The sequence below is a fragment of the Herpailurus yagouaroundi genome, unplaced genomic scaffold (genome assembly GCF_014898765.1).
Source record: "Herpailurus yagouaroundi ecotype Mexico unplaced genomic scaffold, PumYag 29, whole genome shotgun sequence".
NCBI classification, from domain to species: Eukaryota; Metazoa; Chordata; class Mammalia; order Carnivora; family Felidae; genus Herpailurus; species Herpailurus yagouaroundi.
In genome coordinates, this window is record NW_024412377.1 from 68,057,736 (window position 1) to 68,076,939 (window position 19,204).

Sequence of the window (19,204 nt, forward strand, 5' to 3'; positions counted from 1 at the left end):
TGCATATGTTGGTCCATCTACCTAGACTGTCCTTCTTCCTCTTGACCATTCTTCAAAATTCAGCTCAAATCTAGGGAAAACTATTCCTTAACTCCCCCAGGCAGAGTTCATTGCCCCCAATTTTCTGCTCTGGACACTGGTTCATGTCCTTCTTCTATCCATTATGTGACTTAAATGTCTGTAAGGGTTTTGAGGGCAGAGACTCTGTCTCTTTAAAATTTTGTATTCTAGGGGTGCCTGGGTGGCTCAGTCAGTTGAGTGTCTGACTCTTAATTTCAGCTTAGGTCATGACTCCAAGGTCATGGGATCAAGCCCCATCTGGGTCTCTGCACTGAGCATGGAGACTGCTTAAGATTGATTCTCTCTCTCTCTCTCTCTCTGTCTCCCTCCCTCCCTCTCCCTCTACCCCTCTCCCCTGCTGGAGCATGCTTGCTCTCCCTCTCTCTCTCTAAAAAAAAAATTATATTCTCAGTAATTTGTTTATTGAGTTGACCCTCAATAAATATTTGTGGGGCACATGTTGCCTGAAGAATGAATGCATGCTCAGATAAAGCTTAAAAACTGCAAATTTTTATAAGACAACTAGTCTGATTGAAAAAAAGATAGTAATGGTGGAGTTTCCCAGTAATGAAGGACAAAATCTTCAGGAACAAAACTAATGGCCTCAGATGATTCTGTACCCAATCATAGAGTGTTCAAAAGGAAAATCATTGAGTTAGTCCCAAGGCATATCATGGCCATGGCTGTCTGCCACAGAATGGCCTCATAGCACACCAGCAACTGCTTCTGCCTTGCCTTTCTGGGAAGTTCATACTTGACAAGGTTTTGAGTTACACTGCCCTGAATTAGTCACCCCCAGGGTAGGAAGTCCCTGCTTCCTATCCTCTAAGTATCAACACATGTACCTGTATTATGACAGCCCAACTTGTAGTTTACTGTGGCTGGAATTGGGCTAATCATTTATCATATCTTTTATTAAATGACCCTCTTTTTCAACCTTTCTTCATGCTGCTTTTCCTTCATCATGATTTCCTCTCTTCTTCCTCAAATGACTTTTCCCTTTTCTCTTGCACTTGCCCTTTCCCCTCCTTAAAATCACTTATATCAATAGGCTTTACTATCAAACTGAGGCATAATTTGGGATTTCAGTGCTCTGGGTTTGTTCCAATAATCATCCCATGCTACTTCCTTGTCTCATTTACCCATGCAAATTAGAGAAATATCCACAAGGAAGAGTTTTTGCTTTACCGTAGCCAACTAATTTTAAATGAAATAAAATCTATACTCTTAAATCAACTCTTGTGTTCCAGAACAATATCAGGGGCCCTGTGAAGATAAAAAATAAAAAAGTAATATTTTTCCATCAAAGAACATGAACAAAATCAGATAATCCCAGAGGTGCCTAGACAAGGAGTATCACCCTTGGAGCAGACAGAGGCACAGATGAATCTTTCCTTTTTTTTTTTTCCCCCATATTCTTGCTTCTGCCTAGCTGGCAGGCTGCCCTTAGGTTGTGCAATGTGCAGACCAGGTGTCTCATACTGAAAACAGTAGGGCTTCTTTCCTTTCTTCTCTCCACTCAAGAGAAACCTTTGGGACTATGATTAGCAGTACAATATGTCTGTGAAGAGAAAGAGTAGGAAATTATTTCAGCGGATAGTAAATTAGGAGCTATAGAAGAACGTGGTATACATGATCCAGACCAGATCCAGGTCTTTAGAGATAGTGTGATTCGGGTAGAGGTGTCATGAAAGAGAGGGGATGTAGGGTTTGGGGAAGAGGAACTCTTTGGAACCAAATGGAAGGTGTCCTTTGGCACTTTTATGCCTCAGCCTGACCTTGGGATGGAATTATGTCATTGCTCTATCATTTCAATTATTACTCTGAAATGTGTTATACACAAATATAGATGTGAACCATTCTAACAACTCCAGGATATTTGAAATGGAACCACAAAATAAATGGACATAATTTGGAAATTTTTGAGATTTCAAGTACTGGTGAGGATGAGAAGCAGTAAAGATGGGGATGTTTTTATATTATTGAGGAGAGTTTAAATTGGTACATAACTTTGGGGAACATTTAGCAACATTTGGTGAAATTGAATACTCGTGTAGCCTTTGACTCAAACATGTCACTGCTAAATTTATATCCTAACGTGGAGGTGGGCAAAGTTTTTCTGTAAAAGACAAGATAATAAATATTTTCAGATTTGCAAACCATCTGACAGAAATTCAGATTCTGTCACAACTACTCAACTCCACCACTATAGTGTGAAGGCACCTATAGACAATGTATAAACAACGAAGCATGGTTGTATTCCAATAAAACTTTATTGACGAAAACAGATGGCAGGCCAGATTTGGCCCACAGGCATGGTTTCTGATCCTGCACTAAAGAAACACTCAATAGTATACACAAAGGTAAATGTACAAAAATTTTCAAAATGGCGCTGTTGGTAATAGAAAACAATAGAAACAACCTTAATTCCATCACTAGAGAAATGGGCAAATGAATTGTTACATATATGTTCAATGAAATGCTATAACAGAATAAACAAGAACCGTATATCATCATGGATAAATCTCACATAATGTTTATATAGGAAGGATGCAGACATAATTATACAATTTAAAGTTTTAAATATAGAAAACAATTATATTGTTTTGAGACACATGTAGTAAAAATACAAAGACATTTTTGAGAAAGACAAACACGAAATTTAGGATAATGATAAGCTATGTGGAGAAAAAGGTAGTGCTGCCAGGGTGGGACACATTGGAGACTTAAACTGAGATTTAATGTTTTATTTCTTAAGCTCATGGAGGATAAACATCTGCGTAAATGAGTGCTGATTATATTATATCCTAGACTTTTTGTATGTCTCAAATATTTTATGATTGAAAAAATTTCTAGGGGTTTTAATTTTGAATGCCTTTGCATTGAGCTGCAGCTTTTGACCTGATATGCAGCTGCAATTACCTTATCTCATTCAATGGTGTGGCCCACATGGTCAGTCCGGGGTGTTTGATAGCACATTTAACATAAAAACATTTGTGCTGGACGATGAAAATGCTTTCAATAGCTCTGGTCTTTCAGCAACACTTTGATTTGTGATTGGAACAGGTTGCTATGGAAAATTGCTGGCTGAGAGGAGAAAGGGTTTTTAGGATTTTGTTTTTTCGTTTATTCATTTTTGTACTTTACCATGACTTCAGTTTTCTTGACTAGATTCCATGGTTTCATTGTTGTTCTCTGTTTGTTTGGTTTTCTTTTTCTTTGAACATTCTAGTAAGAGATTCACCAACAATTTTTGTCCTTTATTCCACATCTTAGTTGGATGAGTTTAGGTCACCAAATCTTCCAAGTTAGGTGACTTTCTTGTTCTCCAGAGAGGATGAGACAAATTGGAAGTGCCTTCTACATGGGGAATTGATTAAGTTCAGATTTTTCCCACACTGGGAAGATGCTGATTTGGATTCATAGTCATGATATGAGTCAGCCGCAGCTGGGAACATATCGTCCACTTACAGTGAGCTGTTCCATACTTGGGAAAGGTGACAGATAGACGGGGCAGGAGAGAGAAGTATTGGATTTGTTCTAGTATTTAGGAATTTTTTCCATAAATACATGCCTTGGACTACCACTCACTTTTGCATGGCCCTTAGGCACAGCTGTCTGGGAAGGACTCTTGTTTTTGTCTGTACTGGGCACAGAAGACAAATGGTCTTTGAAGTTGATGAAATTGAAATATCTAGGAGAGATTCTAGCCAACTGATTGTTGACATAGAAGTAAATACCATCAGGGCATCTCTAATGTAGCCTATATAGGCAGGATTGAGTTACAACAAAGACTAGAAGCATATAGTTTGTATGGTTGTTGTGCTAAAACAGTGAGAGTTAATTTCAGTGTGAATTGGCCTGTGTTTATTCAGCACACTGCATTCTATTTTCTCCACAGCTGTTCACTGCCATACATTTCTGATCCAAAATACAAAGTTGTCCAAAAATTGTGGAACACATTGACCTGATCTTCCCACTAGGGAAATAGCATTACAGGAAAGATGAGATTATTAGAATAAGGCTTTTGTGGGAAATTCAATATTCCTGGATTTATAGGAAAGATTAGTTTCCTACCTCTCTCTACAGCAATTTATCTTAATTATTAAAATCTGAGACTAACAAATGTGTTTCCCAACAAATGTAACTCTGATATTCAAAGAATTTAATAGGACTCTTGAAAACTGAAATGGCAGCAAATATTGAATTAGAAATTATGAGTAATGAGAATGAGGGTCATGGGTATGGAATGCAGAGTGTAAACATACTAACTGGTAGTAAATTTAGTAGAGGGGTCTAGGAAAGTCTCAGCAACTTATGACAAGATATATTTAAAAAAACTCAAGAAAGAAATGTATTTAATTACTTATAGATGTACATGATAAATAAAATATGCTGTCAAAATATTGCTTGCTAAGATGATTTCCTTGAAGGTATGTATTAAAAAAAATACCAAATTAATGCACTCTTACAAGAAGTGATTACCTTCTAGAAGGAGAAAGAGTATAGTGTGTTGAATAAGAGCCTGGTGTTTGTAGCTAGGTTCTAACCACTATAGATACCACCTTGCTAGTTTCTCTTTGAAATTTAGTTTTTGCACCTGTAAAGAACAGATTAATTACTTATATTCATTATAAAGATTTAATAAGATACTATAAAACAGTGTAATTCCTGGCACTGCCAATCAGCACTCAATTCATATCTGTTATGATTACATTATATAATTGTCATGTCACATTTCTTATTAGTAGAACTAAGGTAGACAATTTAGTTCTTAATTGAAAGAGCAATCTGAATTAATGAGATCTGAATTAAAGAAGTTTTTCTCTAGCAAGTTTGGCATTTTGGATCTCCAAAGACAATGCTTTAATTAATTTTAAGAAAGCATTTTATTTATGTATTTATTTTTGAGAGAGAGAGAGAGAACCAAAGTGGGGGAGAGGTAGAGAGAGAGGGAGACACAGAATCCAAAGCAGGTGCCAGGCTCTGAGGCATCAGCACAGAGGCCGACACGGGGCTCAAACCCATACACTGTGAGACTGGGACCTCACTGTGAGACTGTGACAGTCAACTGACTGAGCCATCCAGGTGCCCCAGGAAAACATTTTAAAGTAACTACTGTGTATAGTCAACTATGAAATCTTATGGAAGAAGAATTAAAAAAACAGGGATTTCCATAGTTTTACATTATTTCTTTGAATTTATACCTTTTAAAATGTCAAAGTTACGCTTGTTGAAAACATTAAAACTATAGAATGTGCTTCTGAATATTACAAATAGCCACTGCCAGGAGTGCCTGGGTGGCTCAGTCATTTAAGCGGCCAACTTCAGCTCAGGTCATGATCTCACGGTCTGTGAGGTCGAGCCCCGTGTCGGGCTCTGTGCTGAAGGTCAGAGCCTGGAGCCTTCTTCAGATTCTCTCTCTCTCTCTCTCTCTCTCTCTCTCTCTCTCTCTCTCTGTCTCTCTCTCTCTGTCTCTCTCTGCCCCTCCCCTGCTCATGCTCTGTCTCTGTCTCAAAAATAAATAAAAACATTAACAAACAAACAAAACACAAATAGCCACTGCCATAGGAGAATTAAAGTTTATTAGCTAAATTATGTTTTAGAAAAGTATTTGGAATAATAGTGCAGAGATTAGCATTTTCTTATTCTTCGTTACAAGAACTTTTATGTTTCTCAGTTGGTTGGGTTTGATTTTGCTTCCCAGTGGGTTGACTATAAAACTCGGAAGGACATATGATTGGAAGGAGAAGCAGAAATAATTTTGGAAGAAGTTGGGCTATTCTTTGGGTGGAGGTGGGATCAATGGGAATTTATTTTCTCATTGGGCAGGAGAACAAAGAGGAAATACAGTGCTCTCTGAACAATTGTCAACCCCTTAAAAAATGAGCTCTGGCAGAGGCAGTACTGAGGCACCTCCATATGCCTTCTTCACAAGGAACTTTACTGGAAAGAATGAGAATAGAGCTGGAGGAAATGACCAATTCTACATGACAACTGAGAAGTTTTCAGGGGACTATCTTTTACTGTCTCCTGAGAAATGAATGCATTGTGTGTAAAATGAAAAACTGTATTTCATGGTGGTGTTATTCAGATCACCTAGGATTTAATATGATTGGCTATTGTTGATAATGCTGCTATAAACATCAGGGTGCATGTGTCCCTTCCAATCAGTATTTTTGTATCCTTTGGGTAAATCCCTAGTAGTGCAATTGCTGGATTGTAGGGTAGTTCTATTTTTAGCTTTTTGAGGAAACTCCACACTGTTTTTCCAGAGTGGCTGCACCAGTTCGCATTCCCACCAACGGTATAAGAGATTTGCCCTTTCTCCACATCCCCACCATAATCTATTGTTTCCTGTGGTATTAATTTTAGCCATTCTGACAGGTGTGAAGTGATATCATTGTAGTTTTGATTTGTATTTCCCTGATGATTAATTTTGAGCATCTTTTCATATGTCTGTTAGCCATCTGGATGTTTTCTTTGAAAAAATTGATGTCTTCTGCCCATTTTAAAACTGGATTATGTGTTTTTTGGGTGTTGAGTTTGATAAATTCTTTATATATTTGGATATTAACCCTTCATCAGATAGGTCATTTACAAATATCTTCTTGCATTCCAAAGGTTGCCTTTTAGTTTTGTTGATTGTTTCCTTCGTTGTGCAGAAGACTTTTATCTTGATGAAGTCCAAATAGTTCATTTTTCCTTCTGTTTCCCTTGCCTCTGGAGACATATCTAGAAAGGAGTTGCTAAGGCCGATGTGAAAGAGGTTACTGCCTATGCTTTCCTCTAGGATTTTAATGGTTTTCTGTGTCACATTTAGGCCTTTCATACATTTCAAATTTACTTTTCTGTATGGTGTAGGAGAGTGGTCCAGTTTTATTCTTTTGCATGTTGCTGTCCAGTTTTCCCAACACCTCTTGCTGTAAGGGCTATCTTTTTTTCATTAGATATTCTTTCCTGTTTTGTCAAAGATTAGTTGAACACACAGTTGTGGGTCCATTTCTGGGCTTTCTATTGATCTGTGTGTCTGTTTTTGTGCTGGCACCATACTATCTTGAACACTAGAGCTTTGTAACATAGTTTGAAGTCTGGAATTGTGATGCTTCCAGCATTGCTTTTCTTTTTCAAGATCGCTTTGGTTATTTGGGGTCTTTTGTGGTTCCATACAAATTTTAGCATTTTTTGTCCTGGCTTCTGTGAAAAGTGCTGTTGGTATTTTGATAGTAATTGTGTTAAATGTGTAGATGTTGGGTAGTATAGACATTTTAACAATATTTGTTCTTCAAATCCATGAGCCCAAATGTCCATCAACAGATGAATGGATAAAGAGGATAGAGTATATATAGTGGAATATTACTCAACCATAAAGAATGAAATCTTGCCATTTGCAACAACATGGAGGAGCTAGAGATTATTATGCTAAGTGAAGTAAGTCAGAGAAAAACAAATACCATATGATTTCACTCATATGTGGAATTTAAGAAACCAAATAAATGAACATAGTGGGGGGAAAAGGGAGAGGGCAAACCATAAAACAGACTCTTAACTATGGAGAACAAACTGAGGGCTGCTGGAAGGGAGGTGGTGGGAGGATGGGTTAAATGGGTGATGGGTATTAAGGAGGACACTTGTGATGAGCACTGGGTGTTGTATGTAAGTGATGACATTAAATCCTACATCTGAAACTAATATTACACTGTATGTTAACTAACTGGAATTTAAATAAAAACTTGAAACTATATTTAAAAAAAGGCCTTACATGAAAGTTACCTTTTATTTTTTTTAATTGTTTCCTTTGCTATGCACATTTTTTTTTTTTTATTTTGATGTAGTTCCAATAGTTTATTTTTGCCCTTGTTTCTCTTGCCTCAGGAGACCTATCTAGAAAGAAGTTGTTCAGGCCGAGGTCAAAGAAGTTAGTGCCTGTGTTCTCTTCTAGGATTTTAATGGTTTCCTGTCTCACATTTAAGTCTTTCATACATTTTGAACTTATTTTTCTGTATGGTGTAAGAAAGTGGTCCAGTTTCATTCTTTTGCATGTTGCTGTATAGTTTTCTCATCACCATTTGCTAAAGAGACTGTCTTTTTTTCCATTGGTATTCTCTCCTGCTTTGTTAAAGATTAATTGACATATAGTTGTGGGTCAATTTCTGGGTTTTCTCTTCTGTTCTATTGATCTATGTATCCGTTTTTGTGCCATTACCATACTGTCTGGATCACTAGAGCTTTGTAATATAACTTGAAGTCCGGAATTGTGATGCTTTCAGCTTTGCTTTTCTTTTTCAAGATTGCTTTGGCTGTTTGGGGTCTTCTGTGGTTCCACACAAATTTTAGGATTGTTTATTCTAGCTCTGCATAAACCTTCTGCCCAAAAGAAAAAAAGAGAAAGTAAAGAAAAAGAAACTGATAAGTACAAGCAATTGAAAAGTCATATACTTTTCTCCTGAAAACATCATTGTGCTTAGAGCAACTTTCAACTAACATCTTCGTTTCATTAAGATGTAAGTTTAATAAGTAGCAACAAAGAAAAAAAACGGAAATAAAAAAAAAGCTTTAACATGAGAGTTCTTTAAAATCCATAGCTCTATACATATATAAATTAATATTGTGGGGAACTTCAATGTAAGGCCCATACTTAACTCCATACACATTTGTCATTTGTATTTTTGGAAGTACTTTGTCAAGGTTCATTTGAGGATCTTGTTTTTTTTGGAGCAGCTGGTGGCATAAATTCGATGCCTATTTTGTGTTGTGTGTGTGTGAGTGTGAGTGAGTGAAAGAAAGTAAAGTAAAAAGGAAACTGAATTAAGTTGACAAGATCTCACCAATGGATGATTAGTAGAATTGGCAATTCTATATTGGTAAGTATTCTCACTAACTTTTACAAATTTAGTTCTTACATACATGTGTTATGTCACATCACAATCTTTTTGAAGAGTTTCCTCTCCCCCACTCACCGTCCATTTTGTTCGGGTGGGGCTCACACTGGCTAACTCTAAGGAAGAGGATATATTTCAAGTCAGATTAATGACCATATCATTTGTCCTTGGTCACTGTGATTGGTTCAGAGTTGGGGACAAGATGTAAGGTAAGCCAATGCTATCTAAATAGGCTTGCTAAACTGGTTTAGATCATTTCCATCTTTTTACAGAAACCTTGACTGAGAATAAAGCAGATACTGAGGAAAACAGGGCTGTGAAATAGAAACACAGTGTACTAATGATATCATGTAGGACCCTGGATCCAACTATTCAAAAGCCAAATTCAGCTCTTACATTCCTAGTTATATGTGTCAATGATTTCATTTTTGTGGTTAATTTATTTTGAAGTTGGTGGCTGTCATTTCCAACAAAGATATTCTTTTCCATTTTCCTCTCTTCTTCCACCTTTCCTTTTACATTTTCCTTCCCTTTCCTTTTTATCCTTTCTTCTCTTCCTTTCCCTCTTACTTAAGAGGTCTTCAAAAGAAACTACAGCAAATAGGATCAGGTCATACAAGGCACTGAAAACTAAGATAAATGTTGGACTTTATCATGTATATCCTAAAGCTATTTTATTTTGGAAATACATAGCATGATAAGAGTTGTACATTAGGATGATTATTTGGGTAGAAGTGCATAGTAAACACCGATAAATGAAGAGAATACGTACATGAAGAGTGATGAGGGTGTTACCTAAACTTAAAGAAAGAGTTATTGCCTTGGTGTGTTAATCTATTGGGATAGGGATGTAGGAATAGATACAAATAATAAAAAATTTTAAGAGAGACATGGGTGGAAATTGCTAGCTAATCAAATAAGAGGGATAACGGAGAGTTGAAGATGATTCCGAGATATTGAGTATATAATGATTGGGACTTCGATGCAACAAAGGATTATTGTAAATAGAGAAATGGTAGGGAAGGTGAATTCATTGAAAGTTGAGTTTTGTTCTTGCTGAATTTGAGTAAGGACATGAAGAAACTGGTTTGGAACCAGAGACATCATTGTTGAAAATAGCAATTTGGAAGTCCTAATCAAAGGGATCCTTGATGTGGGCTAGAAGAGAATGTTGTAGGCAAGAGAATGCATTTCACAGAAAGAAGCGTAACTGAAACCTAGTGTATCCTGACTAATGGTAGCTGCTATTATTGTTGAAGAGTGAGCAATAGTAGGGTGCTTTCTTGATGTGGTATTGAATTCACCAGGGGACAGAATTGAGATGCAAAAGGGGAACCAACTGTCAAAGCTGCATAGAAAGTGGAACATGCACACTTGCTGTTATTCAATGGCACAAACTGCTCTGCAGCGAATGAAAGACACCTGCAGTGTTGTAGATGTAGTACAGTGCAGCCAAGACACCAGGAAAAGCAACAGAGCCTATTTTAGACACTGTTTTTAACCAGCATCAGAGGTCTGAGTAATGACTCCGTCACATGTGATCATGACTCTCACTTATCAGATGGGAATACAAATCTCATGAGACTTTTTTAGGTGAAAAAATTCAGAATGTCCACAGTTGAAGCAAATATGAGTAATTTTTATCTTAGTGTTATCTGATGTCATTCTCAATAACAATATTAAATGATATTAAGCATTTTATGGTAAGCATCAGAATTAAAATTTTATTAACAAATAGCTATCAAATACTGGCAAACACTTTTTCCTAAGATGATTACCGTAAGAAAATAAAGAAAATGTCTGTTGTGAGGATAAGTTAATAAAATGATATTTATGAGAAAAAGATAATGCCTTATGGATTTGATCCCTGAGACAGGTACTCTTAACACAAAAGCGAAAAAAAAAAAAAAAAAAAAGGTAGTTTTGTAGTTTTGTTACTTTACAAAATGTTGGACCGAACATTACCAAGAGTCAAATCCTGAGTCCACACATGGTGCAGATTAATCAGTAGTAAGTATATTATTGTGTCCATATAAAAAAAGTTAAATATCTTTAGGAAAGAAAATATAGAATCTATGTAGACAATAACATAATTGAAAGATTTACTTTCCATTGATTGGATTCTCTTAGGCCAACTTCTTAAATTACTTCTAAGACATGTAAGCCATGCTCCAGGCCAGAATCACTGAGGCTTTTAGCTATTAATCCCATTCTTAGATGTCCTGTCATAAAGTTCTAATACCAGCTTTGTATTCATTAATTGTAAAAAGTATCAAGTACTAAATTGACCCCCACTTCCACCTCCAAATTTGTATGTTGAAATCTTAACCCCCAGTACCTCAGAGGGTGACGTATTTGGAGATTAGGTCTTTAAAGAGGTAACTAAGTTAAAATGAGGTCATTATAAAGGACATAAATTTAATATGATTGGTGTCCTTATGAGAAAAAGAGATTAGGACACAGACACACATAGAGGGAAGACCCTGTGAGGACATAGGGAGAAGACAGCCATCTACAAGTCAGAGAGAGGTCTCAGAGAAACCAGCCCTGCTGGCACCTTGATCTTGGACTTAGTGTCTAGAATTGTGAGAAATAAATTTCTGTTGTTTAAGCCACCCACTCTGTGTTATTGTGTTATATATAAAAGCCCTAGAAAACTAGTACAAAAAGGTATGATTTTGAGCTTTCACTCCAGGTATTAAACTCCTGATTGTAACAAGATAATTAAACAATCAGACAATAAGCCTGATAAGCCAGATGATTTTTTATTGATTTCCTCCTTTATAATTTGCAGTTGTTTGGGAAAGGGAAGTTTGTCCATTTATTTGCTTGTAACCAGAGGTGGCTGGGATCCCATAGTCATTCTGGTTTTTCCCAGGAACAACCTTGAGGCAGGAATCCCTTTTTTCCTTATCCAAAAAAAGAAATTGATGTCATAAAACAAAAATGTACATTCTGGTGTACTTTGGGTGGTCTTCCCTGGGTAGGCAATTCTCTGTGCTCTCTATATTGTCAGAGATGATTGCTGGGAGAAATAGGCACTGTTTGCATGATTCCACTGGCAGAGGACAACTGGAGGCTCATGCCTGGAACTCTTGACTTCTGTCCTATGTGCCTCTTTCCTTGGCTACTTTTTGACCTATAACCTTTCACTATAATAAATAATAACCATGAGTATAATGGTTTTTGCTGAGTTCCCTGAGTCTTCTAGCACTGTGTTGAACCTGAGGATGGTCTTGGGGAAACTCAAACTTGAGACTGGTGCCAGAGAGGGTCTTAAGGACCCTCTGACCTTGCATTAGGTTTTAAAAGTGAAGGTAGTCTTAGATACTCCTAATTCTTTGCACTAGGTCACTCACCTTTTCTTTCTATCCTGGAGCCAGGGCCCATCCTGAGGTGCATTAGCTGGTGGTGGGTGGTAGAGAAAGCCACACCTGTTTTTGTTCTATAAGATGAAAGGGAAGGGAGGTATATGTCTACTGAGCTCTTTTCTTGTGGGCCTGGAAGATTAGATAAACAAAGAGACTCTGATCTCCTTGTCAGTAGAACCTCATGCCTGGTGATAGTTGCCTGTCATCTCTCTGCTATCTGGTGGGCTGATGGGATAGAGGGCTTGGAATTTTTTTAAAAGTTTATTTATCTTGAGAGAAAGAGAGCACAAGCAGGAGGGGCAAAGAGAGAGGGAGAGAGAGAATCCCAAGCGAGCTTGGTGCTGTCAGTGCAGAGCCTGACAGGGGGCTTGAACTCCTGAATCATGAGATCATGACCTGAACCGAAATGGAGTCTGAACCTTAATTGACTTAGCCACCCAGGCACCCTTAGAGGGTGTGACAATTAAATCAGGAAGTGGAAAAGGGAGTGATAACTCCCAGTTCAATAATGGTTTTTGTTTTATTTTTTCTTTTATCTCCATTCTTAGACTAAATTTTGTTTTTGCTATCTCACAGTTCTCTTTCAGGTGAGGTATATTCAACACCTTTATTATCAAAGGGTGGATTCCTTAAATCAATTTTTCAGTTTATATAACAAGTAAATCTACTTTGGAGGAGTAGTTTTGTTATGAAAACCTACTATGCTTTTAGAGTGGCTAGCAATGGGAATTCTTGGAGTGAATTAATGCAGATTTGGATATACAGTTGATTTTCATTGTTGCAGTTATAGTCTATACTGTACTCATGTTATGTTTTATAAAGCTGCCATATACACTGAATTAGTGAATACTGAACCATTGCCCCTAGGGAAAATACATGGTTAGTTTACTGCCAATGACTGGTCATAGCATTATATCAACTGATCAATAACCTTGTTTTATGTATGCTTCTCTGTAAAGACACCTTATTTAATATACTGTTGATTCAGTAACTTTGACCTCGTGGCCAATAACACTACAACTTCTGCCTGAGAGAAGCTTATCTAACACATTTTTTTTCTCCCTTAAGCACATCACAGCCTTCTTGCACTCAGGAGCACTAGAAGCACTTTGACACTACTCTTGGGCCCTTTTAAACTGTAGAATCACTGACAAAAGGCACAAAACTGTGAAAAATGTGCACTAAATAGATCATGAAAAGAATACTTACTTACAGTATGAGAGCTGAAACAAGAAGGCAGAACATTGCATTGTTTGACCTCATCTGGGAACTTGCACATGGAGCAACTCAAATTTTTTGCACTCGATGCCTACTAATGACTGCAAAAGTCCTGCGAGTATTGATTTTGGGCTTACAAATAGATTTTAGCAAGTAGGCAAATTCACAGATAATGAGGATTGACTATCATCTGAGGAAAATGATGATTGTTCTAAAATATCTTTAAAAGGAAATTGGTACTTTGGTTATGATGTTAATGTCTCTGTAAGAAATGAGAGCTTCTTATATTTTTCCCCATCATTCCGAAAGGGATAAGGCCAGAATCCCTATTCCTATGACCTACCTAATGTGTCAAATGTGTGCTATGAGAAGTCCTCAGTCTTGGTAAGGAATTTGGCTTGTTTGCTAGATGGTATTCCATGTGAGGATCCATGGACTCTCTATCAGGAATAAAAGTTATTGTGAGGAGAGAGGTAGAAAAGGAAAGAAGAAGATGGTTTCTAGGCACTATTGATTAAAAAACAATCTGTGAGTCTACTTAGATAGATTATGACTAAAGTAGTAAGATCAGAACCTCTCCAGTGATGGACTGATCCGGACTGCTTTTCCAGCTATTGTAAGGCATGACAGTAGGGCTCCACTCTTTTTTCCCCCCAATAAAGACTTTACTTCTACATATTTGTAATAGAGATGCCATCGTCTTTCTTAATTGCTTTGCCAGAAGGTTCTGCGAGTATTGTTACAGTTCATGGATGACCTCTGAGCTGCTGACTGCAGTAGATTGAGTCTTCAATCAGGAACAATAATAATGGTAGTGAGTACTCATGGAAAGCTTTTTATGCTCTAAATTCTGTTGTAAGCCCTTTACATTTTTGAAGGCATTTCAACCTTATAATAGGCCTTTGAGGTTAGAAATAGTATCATTCCCAGTTTTTGGATGAAAAAAATGAGGCATAGTTTAGGTAATTTGCTCCAGAAGACATGCATATAGTAAGTGACAGATTTAAGACTCAAACAAGGCCATCTGCTTACAGAGCTCATACTCATACTGTTCTTTCTCAAGGAAGAAGCAAACTTAGAAAATTTTTAAGTTCAAATTTCACTTGTCTAGATGCTAAGATTAACTTTTTTAAATTGAACTAAAAACTGTATAATCTATTATAAAATAAAACAAAAATGAGATGCAGTTACTGACAATATCTCACAGTGTAGATTTGGGTAGTTTGGGTTTATAAAGTGTTTATCCAACTTTAGTGTTGGATAATTAGTGTTCAGTAATCTGTATTACAGTAATACAGTAATACACTAATACAGTAATCTGTGTTAGTGTACAGTAATCTGTACCCGTATGATAATCCTCATGTGCAGCAAGTAGAACAGGGAGAGGATGTAAGGATCCATTTGTGAAGGTCTTCATATTACAGACAAGGAATATGGACAAAGGATTGGAGTGCCCAGTGAAATGGATAGTGAGAGACAGAAGTCTAGTGTCCTTGGGGAGGATGGCCAGGGAGGAGTGTGTTACTACAAGAACTCAAAGGCTACGGCCAGGGTGACTGGTAATCTAAGAAGGGCTGGATAGACACAAGGCCAGAGGAAATACTGAAGGAAAGCTGAGCCAGAGAGGAGTCAGAAGCCAGAGGGGCAGATAGATGTTGAGGTTAAATTACATGAGCAAGACAGGGAAGCCAGAAATGGCAGAAGTCAGCATAAGGAGCATTTCAAAAGGAAGGACTGAGAAGTCAATAGCAGGTCAAAAGTCAATGGTCAGTTTTGGACAACCTAAATCTTAAACAGGCAGGTGAATTGGAGCTGCAGAATGGTGGGCCCAGTGAACCCACAAGGGGTGTGGATAAGAGGCTGGTGTCAACCCGGATGGAGAGCTACCTGGTAGGACAGGAGGAAGGGCAGATGGGGCACAAGGATGGAAGCAGAGAAGCCAGAAAAATGTCCTTGACACATTTCTAGATAGAATCAGAGACCTGGGAAGAGGGTATTCCTTTGTTTGGGGAAAATAGATGGGTCCTCTGGTTACCCAGGAGTTCTATTTTATAATTTACATAGTTGCCTTATCTTTAACCAGAGCGATGTCTCCTAGAACTTAGTTGCTTTTGGGGGGAGGAAGGATGTTTCATGTTTCTTTCCTCTGTGTGCAGTTAAATAGCTATGCCTTATGCTGATACTTTTGCCCCGGGTAATGTATGATTTTGTGGGGAGAAGGGAGTAAGTGTTGAGAGTTCTGTGTAGGAACTTTGTATTTGAAAGGGAGAGTAGGAATGATCATTACTTTATGCTGGGGAGGAGATCAAAAAAAGCGTTTAAAAAGCTTTTGAATTCAACTTTGATTCATTCGTTCAGTGAATTGTGGTTGAGCTCACTTATCACATGGAGGATTCTGCTGTGGGAATTACTCTAGTGAGAAAGACAGATATGACCCCTGGACTCCTGGAAGCTACATTGAGTTGCTAAGTTAACTGAATAAAATTGTCTTCTTAATTTTTGGTGTCCTTTAAAACTGAAAACCTCAGAATGTACTGAAGTATAACTTCTAAGCTCTGCTGTAATTATGCCATGAATGATAGTAAGACTTTCTTTCTTTCTTAATTACATAAGACCACTCTCTTCTTCTGCAGGTAGAAGGTACTATTCTCCTGAAGGGACATTACTATTGCCAGTTATCTTGTAAAAAAAAAAAAAAAAAAAGTTTGTCCAAGAGTAGAAAATGAAAGGGAATTAGACCCTGGACCCTAGGGAAGGATAAACAGTTCTCTGGGGCCTCAAGTCTAGGTTCCAAGACCAAAGAGTCAAGAATACTTTCATTGGTGGGAATAAGTTGGTTTCTGTCCATGGAATCCGCTCTTGGATTAGTCAAGGAGACACCTGGATGGGCCTAGAACTGATGACGTTGAAAGGAACCATGGCTAGTAGGATTATAATTTACTTTGTTTGCTACATTTCAATGACTTTTCTATGCTCCTTTAGTAGAAAATTTGTCAAAAGTTGTCCTTTGGTCTCTGCTCTCTCTGTAGAGAATTAAGAGGATAATTGTGCATTTGGGATGCAGCTGTGAAGGCAGCATGGCAATGGGTACTATACTGGATTGAACAGTGCCCCCTTCCCCAAATTCATGCTATCTCCAGAAGCTCAGAATGTGACTTTATTTGGAAATAGGGCTATTGTCGATGTAATTAGTTAAGATGACCATACCCCATAATTCAGTATGACTGGTGTACTTAAGAGGCACAGCGACAGACATGGAAGAGAATATGTGGAAGACCGGGATGAGGCAGAGATCGGAGTGATGTGTTTATGAGCCATGGGGTACCAAGGATTGCCAACAACCACACCAGAAACTAGGAAGAGTCAAGGAAGGATTCTCTCTTTGAGCCTTCAGAGAAAGCATGGTCCTGCTGAGCCCTTGATTTCTGACTTCTAGTCTATAGAACTATGAGAGAATGACTTTCTGTTGTTGAAACCACCCAGTTTGTGATCCTTGATTATGGTAGCTACAGAAAACTACTACAGACTCTTATTCACATGTGCCTAGAACATACCATTAAAATGATAGAAAGAGGACTATATTCCCTTCTTCTAAGAACCATAAGAGACTCTTAAAAAAGGGTTTATGCGATCTGAAGAGAAACTAGAGCACGAGAGAGAGACTCTTAAAAACTGAGAATAAACTAAGGGTTGATGGGGGTGGGAGGGAGGGTAAAGTGGGTGATGGGCATTGAGGAGGGCATCTGTTGGGATGAGCACTGGGTGTTGTATGAAAACAAATTTGACAACAAATTTCATATTAAAAAAAAAGATGTACATTTTACATTTCTGAAAAGGGGGTGGGAATTACAATTATAGCCTACATTTTTAATGTAATTGTTGCAGGAATAATCTTACCTCAAACAAGACAGGACCTTATTTTCCCCCCACAGTTCAGTTAATTTTTATTTTATTTCATTGATGTGGCACACACTTAAGATGTCCTCATTCCCTCACCCCCTAAGATTTATAGCTACATTTCAAAGTACATGTGTAGTAAGTACTACTGTGTGGAAGGAGGTAAAGCTGCATTTGTCTGGGCAGCATCTTTCCCTGCTGGGAATGTCCATCCTCCTCTCTAGGTATCAGTCCTTGGTCTCTGTGGGTCTGTTGAGATTCTCTGTTCCTTTGCTCCTGGCCTTCCAGGTCTATTGGTATTCTTTGGTAAGTGCAAACCATGCTAGGTTATAGAGATCTCTAGGGTGTTGTCTAAGGTCCTATTTCCTACATTAAGTAAACAGCTTCTCTCTTTTAGTGTTTGGGGATTGGATAGAATATTTTTTTAATCTCTACCTTTTTGCTGTCACCTCTCTTCCATGTGGTTATGAACACAGCCTGGTGGCTCTGAGTGTAAGGTAGGGAAGGGAAAAGTGGGGAAATATTGGTGGGAAATTATCAGTTAGCTTTCAAAAATGCTGTACATCTACATTTCTCTTCTAGAAAAATAATTACTAAAATTACCCCCCAAAAATCCTATAAAAGTCCTCTTTCTTTTCTAGGTGGCCCTCTCAAGCTCCTCCTACTCACCCACATCACCATGCTTTGCGTCTCCATCCAGAATGTGTTCTTCGAGGACAGTAACTCCCACAGGCAAAGCAGCATCTGGCTGTGTGGGTGATCTATTCTTCAGCCTCTCAAAGTTGTGTAGGTAAGTCTCGCTAAAGTTACTGCCTCCTCCATCTTGGGTTTGCTGCTTGTTCCCCCCATGATGTTCTCTGTCCTTCCAGGACAGTCCTACTATCTCCAGGTTTCTCAGGCACCTGCACTGGCACAACAGTCCACTTGGAATAAATCTCTGTTGGGCCTCACATAAATCAAATACTAAGTAGCTCATTGCTTAAGGCAGTAGGCAATGTGGGCTGGCTCCCATCCTGGAACTACAGGCACATTTTCTTTCACCTGAGAGTCCAGGAAAAGTCTCAGAGTCACTCATGTCTGGCTCAACGGAGAAGCTAGACTAAGGCAGCCAAGGTCTGTTCAGGTCCTGTGTGATGCCATTCATGGACCATCTCTGGTTTCTGACACCATATCTAAGTCCTCCCTAGCTTCTAGAGTAGTAGCTGTGAGTTCTCTTTGTGAGCGCAGTCTAACATGCAATATCTGTTTTTCCCTCAAGCAAAGAAAAATGAATGTTACAGGTGCCTTGAAGCTCTTAGAGATTTTGGAACTGTGCAATAATACCCTTCATGGGTTTGCTGACCATTGGATATGCGAAGTTAAGAAAGCTGTAGAAGAGAATCTCTCATGTCACAGAAAATAAGGAACTTGGACAGTTCAGGGTAATGGATGTGGGTGAGAAAGAAGATAGCCATTTTATCCTTGACTCAGATGGAAAGGGCTAACCACTTAAGGGGTAACTAACAGAAGAAACCAGGAAGGAGTCCAAACAGATTTACTAGCCATTAGGGCCAATGTATAGTTGTAGCTTCAGAATCCCATCCTTTTGAAACTTGACCACTCAAAGATTACTCCATAATTAATCAATTTATTTTCTTTGGGGGATCCCTTTTTAGATATCAGATACTTTCCCAAATGACAGCATATCTCCATTTGTACTAAGGGGACTAAGAAAAGGATTTATGTCCTTGCTTGAATCAATAAAAAAGTAGTCTTCTTTCATGGTTGGTGGGCGGG

At 38.1% G+C, this 19,204-nt stretch overlaps 1 long non-coding RNA gene across 2 annotated transcripts in view; it reads left to right on the top strand.

The window, feature by feature from the left end:
- The window catches only part of LOC121012020 (uncharacterized), a 210,832-nt gene extending 192,612 nt beyond the window's left edge, over positions 1 to 18,220 (top strand). For both annotated transcript variants that reach the window (XR_005781920.1, XR_005781921.1), the window contains one exon: positions 18,070 to 18,220. This is a non-coding gene — a long non-coding RNA (uncharacterized LOC121012020). The remainder of the gene's footprint in view (positions 1 to 18,069) is intronic.
- Positions 18,221 to 19,204: the final 984 nt, after the last annotated feature.